This window comes from Mus caroli, unplaced genomic scaffold (genome assembly GCF_978045245.1).
Source record: "Mus caroli unplaced genomic scaffold, Mus_caroli_1 scaffold_17, whole genome shotgun sequence".
NCBI classification, from domain to species: Eukaryota; Metazoa; Chordata; class Mammalia; order Rodentia; family Muridae; genus Mus; species Mus caroli.
This window is the reverse complement of record NW_028227272.1, coordinates 14,079,772-14,088,025: the sequence shown is the minus strand read 5'-3', so window position 1 is coordinate 14,088,025 and position 8,254 is coordinate 14,079,772.

The following is an 8,254-nucleotide window of genomic DNA, read 5'->3' as shown; positions in this document are numbered from 1 at the left end:
CTCCTCTTCCGCCCGTTTGAGCCCCTTGATCTACGCAGAGTATCTCAGTCTATAAAGTTTAGCCCCCAAAGGCTGCTTGCTCCGCTGTCTGGGCTGCAGGAAGGCCTGCGTGGTTCTGATTTTAAAGGAGAAAAGAGGCCTGGGAGTCTTAACCCTAAACTTCTCCTAGGATCCTTACATCCACTCTCGCGAAGGTCGACCCGGATTGCGCAGAGGGCAGAGAGGTCCATGTACACTCTGCTTACTTATCCAGAGTCTTCTGGTGACCGCCGCAGGTCACAGGAGTTTAGGCAGCCCAATAAAGATCCAAGACTTGTGACCATCCAAATGTATTGAGGTTCACACGGAGTTATTCTCTAGAGAGTTATTAGATGACCATCTCTCTACTTTGAACACTAAACACTAAAGCCCACCACTGTTAAGGTCAGAAAAGTCCTAGCCAGCACCTATAGCTGTTCTATAGGGAGATTGTGACCCAGAGTCAACATTGAAACCCAATTCAATAACCCTTCACAGAGGCAAGCATGCTTTCCAAATGTACAAGCTTAAAATAACAGATAAAAAAATTAAAATTCTTAGTTTACCCAAATACATAGCTAATACATAGTTGTTTTTACAACTATCATCTTTGAAACACCAAACAACAGAAATAGGAGTACTTTTGTCCTAACAGATATTAAAGCAAATTATAAAGCTACTGCTGTCAGTTATACTAGCCAAGAAATAGAATACTATACCTAAACATCCTAGAAATGACAAAAACTCAATAGATTGAAAATGGGTGGCATGGGGCATGTCTTTAGTCCCAGAACTCTGAAGGCTGAAAGAGGCAGATCTCTGTGAATTAGAGCCAGTCTGACTACATAGTGACTTCCAGTTGAGCCAGGGCTACACAGTGAGCCTGCCTCAGAAAGGAAAAACAAAAAAGAACTATCAAGCACGTGTTAAAGGAAATGTCAATCATGAAGAACAGCTTAGAAGTGGGCTGTTTTGAAGACTTACCGAGCCAAGTGTGGTGGTCCTGCCACTCCCTAGGTGAAGGTTACAGGAAGGAACTTTCTTCAGTGGTTATAGTCACTGGTAAACTGACTCCTATAAATAATAATCATCCACTTACTCCCTTGTAAGCAGCTCTAATTAAATTCACTAAATCACATAAAAAAGAAAGAATAGAACTGAGACAAGCTGGGGAAAAGAATGGGGTCAGAGGCAATGGAAAAGAAACAAAAGAGGGGAACGGGCTGATTGCGGTCCAAATTTGCTATGTGACAATGTCATGAGACCCATTATTACATGTAATTAATATAGGCTAATAAAAAATACAGAGTGAGCCAGGCATGGTGGCGCATGCCTTTAATCCCAGCACTCAGGAGGCAGAGGCAGGTGGATTTCTGAGTTCGAGGCCAGCGTGGTCTACAAAGTGAGTTCCAGGACAGCCAGGGCTATACAGAGAAACCCTGTCTCGAAAAAACAAAAAACAACAAAAAAAAAAAACACAGTGAAAGGCAGAGGTACTATTGTAGGATTCAGCTGTGCCACCCCTGGGGTAGTTAGGTTAGCTGGTACCTGAGGTACCACTAAGTCAGTACAACCATGTTTATCTTATACTTTTTTACCTTTTTATAACTTTTTTTCATACAATATATGATCATTCTTTCCCCTTCCCCCAGCTCCTACCTACTCAAATCTATACCATTCCCCCACACACACACTTTAAAAAAAAAAAAGTCTCACACTGCAACTTTGACTGTCCAGGAACTCTATATATAGACCAAACTAACTTCAAACTCAGAGATCATGCCGGGCATGGTGGTGCACACCTTTAATCCCAGTACTCGGGAGGCAGAGGCAGGTGGATTTCTGAGTTCAAGGCCAGCCTGGTCTACAAAGTGAGTTCCAGGACAGCAGGGGCTACACAGAGAAAACCTGTCTTGAAACAAACAAACAAACAAACTCCGAGATCTTCCTGCTTCTGCCTCCTGAATTCTGGGATTAAAGGTGTGCACCAACAACATCTCCTGGGCCCTCTTCTCTCTCTTTAAAAAAATAAATAAAACCAAAAACCTAACACCACATCCACACAAAAATTTCACAAAATCAGAAACCAAAATATACAAGCAAAAGATTAAGCCAGCATAGTGGCACATGCCATTAGTTCCAGCTCTTGGAAAGCAGAAGCAGGTGGATTGCTGTGAGCTTGAGGCCAGCCTGGTCTACATAAAGAGTTCCAGGACAGCAAGAGCTACATAGTAAAACACTGTCTCAAAAAAAAAAAAAAAGTGCTTAGACAAAGCAATCTGAAGAAAAAACATCATGCTAAAACACCATTCCGTTTATTTTGTGGTGGTCATCGACTCCTGGGCATGTGGACTGCCCTGAAGTATGACAAATATAACCAGTGAGACTCCGTTAGAGAAGACTGATTTTTCCCAATTGCAGATAGCATCTTGATTAGGGGTGCGTGCAAGTTTTTGTGTCCACACCCCACCTCTCTGCAGTGGGACCCCATCTGGCTTAAGCTTGCACAAGCACTGTGCATGATGCCACAGTCTGGGCGTTCATATGTGCATCAGTGCTGTTGTATCCGGAGGACACGGATTCCTGGGAACCATCCGTCCATCACTTCTGGAACTTACAGTTTTCCAGCCTTCATTATGAATAGGTTCCAAAGTCCTTAGAGGAGAGTTAGATGAAGACATGCTATTTAGGACTATGTGCTCCAAAATTTCTCACTCTCTATACATTTTCCAGTTGTGGGTCTCTGTGTTAGTTCCCAGGAAGCTTCTCTGATGATAGCTTCACTGATCTGTTACAGCAGAATGTCATTAGGAGTCATTTATTGCTATATCCCCTCGGTCATGACATGGAACTTAAGACCAAACAGAGAATGGTTGGTTACTCCCACATCTATGCCACTATTGCACCAGCAAATCTCTTGCATGGATCATTGTTGTAAGTTGTACAGCTTGTAGCTGGCTCAGTGTTCACCTTTCTTCACTCTCTACTACCATGAACATTCATCAGTAGGGATAAAGCTGCTAGGTAGGCAGCAGCTTGACTTCTCCATGTTTAGTAACATTCATAAGCATTATACTCAGCAACAGAGCTTTACCGGCTTTTGTGGAGTCAGCCTTTGGCAGTAGGCTGAGATGTTTGGGGGTTTTCATGGGCAAACCTATGGCCAGTGACTTAACCAGATGTAACCCATTTCTGACACTGGATGTTCCACTTGGTGATGAAAGGTGTTTAGCTGAGGCATTGTCTCCCCCCCCCCCAATATTTGAGGACTCCATTTAGAGTCCTTTCATATTTGTAGCATATATTTTAGAAAGCTTCTACAGTAGTTGGCTTCTATGTGACCTGTCAAAGGGCTTTTAGTGTTGGTTGTCTAGCAGTATCCCAGCAGCGTCTGGATACAAAGGAGACTGGAAACCACAACCGTCCTAGACCTTGCTGAAAACACGGACTGTGTTCTGCCTCCCCTGAGCGGCATGCCCGCTGCAAGGCAGACTCACAGCCGGACAGTTGTTGTTCCCCATATCTTCTCCCCTATCCTCTCTCTTCTTCACCTCCTCTCACCTTACTCCTTTCACTCTCCATTCTTGTCTCTCCCCTATCATAACGTTTTTTATTTCTCCTTTCTTGAGAAACCTTCTCCCCACCCGACTCCCTATGTCCCTTACTAGGTACGTAGCTCTGTGGTTATATGGATTGTAGCACATATATCAAAGGCTTAAAAGCTAACACCGAAGCCAGGTGGTGTGGCACATGCCTTTAATTCCAGCACTCAGGAGGCAGAGGCAGGTGGGTCTCTGTGAATTTAAGGCCAGCCTGGTCTACATAGATAGTTCCAGGACAGCCAAGCCAAGGTTACACAAATAAACTCTATTTGAAAAGGACAAAAAAAGCCAACACCTACATATAAAAGAAAGCATACCGTATTTGTCTTTTGGGATCTGGGTTACCTCACTCACAATATTTCTTCTAGTTCCATCTATTTACTTGTGAATTACAAAAAAAATAGCAGTGGAATAATTTTCCACTGTGTAAGTGTACCATGGGTTCATTATCCATCTTTCAGTGGGTGGACATCCAGGCTGTTTTCAGGCTTTGGTGTTGTGAGGAGAGCAGCAGTGAACATTAACTATGGTGATATCCCCTTTGGGTATGTGCCCAAAAGAGGCTGGCTGGATCTTTTTGTGTGTTTGCTTGCTTGTTTTTCTTTTTCTGAGACAGGGGTCCTCTGTGTAGCCTTGACTGTTCTGGAACCCATTCTGTAGAATATATGATATGTAATAGTTTGCCTAGACCTTAAACAGCTCCATTTGTTGAAAATGCTATCATTTCTCCAGTGTGCGTTTTTGGCTTCTTTGTCCAAATCAGGTGTCTGTAGATGTCTGGGCTTTTGTCTGGGTCTTAGATTTGATTCCATTGATCAACATGTCTGTTTTTATGCTAATACCATGCTGTTTTTGTTACTATAACTCTGCAATACAACTTGAAAACTGAAACACTGAGACCTTCAGAGGTTCTCTTATTATTCAGGATTGTCTTAGCTATACTGAGGTTTTCCATGTAAAACTGAAAGTTGTTTGTTCAATTTGCATGAAGAATTGTGTTGGAATTTAGAGGTGGTTGAGTTGAATCTGAAGATTGTTTCCCACAGGATGGCCATTTTCACAATATTAATCTCACTGATCTATGAGCATGAGAGATCCTTCCATTTCCTGGTGTGTTCTTCAATTTCTTTTTTCATTGTCTTAAAGTTTTCATTATACCAAATTTTCATGTGCTTGGTTAGAGTTATCCTCAGATTTTTAAAAAGACTGTTGTGAAAGGTGCTTACTCCCTGATTCCTTTCCCCATCTGTTTGTTGTTTCTACATTTGAAGGCTACTAACTGCTGTGTTAATTTCATATCCTGCCACTTTGCTGAAAGCATTATCAGCTTTGGACATTTCCAGGTGGAGTCTTAGAGTCTTGCTTCTATAAAATCCTATCATCTACAAATGAAGATGTTCATACTTCTTTTTTTTTTTTTAAAGATTTATTTATTATATGTAAGTACACTGTAACTGTCTTCAGACACTCCAGAAGAGGGAGTCAGATCTCGTTACGGATGGTTGTGAGCCACCATGTGGTTGCTGGGATTCGAACTAAGGACCTTTGGAAGAGCAGTCGGGTGCTCTTACCCGCTGAGCCATCTCACCAGCCCCAATGTTCATACTTCTTTCTCTCCACCCATGTCCCCTCAATGTCCTTTAGCTCTCTCATTGCACTGGCCAAAACATCAAATACTAGACTGAATAGGTACGAAGAGCATGGCAGCCTTGCCTTGTTCCTGATTTTAATGGAAATGCTTTTGAGTTTCTCTCCACTTAGATTACTGGTGTTGACTCTGGGCTTGCTGTAAACTGCCTTTATTTATTTATTTATTTATTTATTTATTTATTTATTTATTGCAGTATATCCCTTATATCCATATTCTCTCCAAGACTTTTATCATGAAGTGGGCTGAGGCTTTACCAAGGTCACTTCTATTTCAAAGACAATCATGCTTTTTTTTCTTTCAGTCTGTTTATGTAGTGGAGTACTTTTATTGGTTTACATATGTCTAACCACCTTGTGTCTCTGGAAGGAAGTCAATTGGATCAAAGTGAATTATCTTTTTGATATGTTCTTGGATTCAGTTTGCAAGTATTTTATTGAGAATTTTTGCATCTATGTTCATAAAGAAAATTGGTCTGTAATGTTCTTTCTTTGTATGGTTTAGGTAACAGGGTAATAGTGCCTTTGTAAAAAGCTATAGAAAATGTCCCTCCCTTCAGTTTCTAATTTAAAGGATTATTTAAAGACTATTCACATCCATTCTTCTCTGAGGGTCTAGTAGGATTCTGCATTGAATCCTTATGGCCCTGGGCATTTTTGGTTGGTAGACTTTGGATTACTGCTTGGGTTTGTGTGTGTGTGTGTGTGTGTGTGTGTGTGCTTGCCAATAATTACAATATTCAAGAACCAGTTAGGTATCCATCAGCAGCTAAATGGATAAAGAAAATGTGGCGGTGTGAAGGAGATAGCTCAGTTAGTCAAAGGCTGACTCTAGTAAGCTTGTAGACCTGGGTTTGAATCCCCAGCACCCAGTACCAAGGTAGACAGAGTAGTACACCCTGTCTCCTCTCCCCAAATACTAGGATTATAGACACGAGCTGCCACACTTCGTTTTTATGTTGGGATTGAACCCAAGCCTTTATGTATGCTAGGCAACCAGGGAACAAACAAGTGGGTTCCCCTTGAAGCACAGTGGCCAGGTGTTCTAGCTGAATCAATGAGCTCCAAGTTCAGTAACAGACCCTGTCTCAAAGAAAAATAAATAAAAGAGAGAGTGATAAAGGGAGAGACTTCTGGCCTCCACACCCATGTGAATGCACAAATACCCATGTGTACATATAAACACACACACACACACACACATACACACATACAAAAGAATATGTGGTAACAGAGAGATGGAGAAAAAGGAAGGAAATGGGTACAAACACATTAGATTATTTAATCATAAAGAAACATGAGTCATAATTTGAGTAGGGTATGCTAGCATAGACCTTTAATCCCAGCACTCACAAGACAGACAAGCAGATGTCTGAGCTCAACACCAGTCTTCTCTACAAAACAAGTTCCAAGACAGCCAGAGCTTCACAGAGAAACCCTGCATCTACATCTTTCTACGTCTCCTGTCTCCTCTCCCCAAATACTAGGATTATAGACACGAGCTGCCACACTTCGTTTTTATGTTGGGATTGAACCCAAGCCTTTATGTATGCTAGGCAAGCACGCTAAGAACAAGCTGCATCTCCAGCTCTTGCGAGTGTGTGCAGCGTGTGTGTTCATATGGAGGTCAGAAGACAACACCTGGGATTTGGTTCTCTCCTCCCAGGGATCTCATCCTGTTTATCCACATGAGCACCACTGTGGCGAGTACCATTTCTTACCTAGTGAAGCTTTTCTGAAATCAAAAATTACTTTGTTGGGTAGGCAGGGAGGATAAGCAGGGGAGACCTGGGAAACAGACATTTGAGTAGGAATTGAGGAACTGTCATACTGAGGGCAGCATGCTTAAGGTCCTGAAGGAATACAGGCTCCCAGAAGATACTTGCCAGAGCTGGGAACATGGGCTACCATGATGGGGAGCCCTGCCTAGTACCTGAAGTAGTTCTCCTAGGGTCTATTGAAAGTCACTGAAAGGTTTAAAGCCAGTAAGGTATGAGGAAATGTCTTGCTGTCTATTTGTACTCTGTGGAGGAGGGGCGGGGCGCAGGGTAGAGGAATGCATGTGTGGACTGGCAATTGCAGGCCAGAGGACAATTTCAGGGCCATCCCAGGAATACTGTTCACCTCCTTTGAAACAAGGTCTCTCACTGGCCTAGAGCTCACCAATTAAGCAAGTCAGAATAACCAGTAAATTCCTGTTCCCAAGTGCTGGGTTAGAACCACAAGATACCATACCCAACATTTTACATAGGTTCTAGGGGACAAATTCATCCTCTCAGGAGGAAATGCCATTAGAACAGTAGAAAGCAGCAACATTTACTGATAAGCAAGGTATTAGAGAAAGTAGCCCAGCAGACTAGGCAGAAGGCAGTGCCACCATCACCAGACAGATAGGCCAAAAGGGTGAGTGAGTTCTTCATCCTAACATAAGAGAGTAAGGTACAGCCTCCTGTAGTAGTCCTAACTACTAAAGACACAAATGGGATGATTGGCTGTACTTGAAGATCTGAAGCCAGCTTCTTAAAAAAAAATTTTTTTTTTTTTGGTTTTTTCGAGACAGGGTTTCTCTGTGTAGCCCTGGCTGTCCTGGAACTCACTTTGTAGACCAGGCTGAACTCAGAAATCTGCCTGCCTCTGCCTCCCGAGTGCTGGGATGAAGCCAGCTTCTTAAAAAAATTTAAAGAAAGAAAATCAAGCTGGGCATGGTGGAGCATGATTTTAATCCCAGCACTCAGTAGGCAAGGAGGGCAGATCTCTAGAAGTTGGAGGCCAGCCTGGTCTATATAGAGAGTTCCAGGCTAGCTGAGGGTGAATAGTGAGACCCTGTCTTAAAACAAAACAAAAAAAACAGAGGGAAAGAGAGAGAGAGAGAGAGAGAGAGAGAGAATAAAATTATACGAACCAGGTAGTGGTGGCTCTTGGGAGGTAAGGCAGGTGGATTTCTGAGTTCGAGGCCAGCCTGGTCTACAGAGTGAGTTCCAGGACAG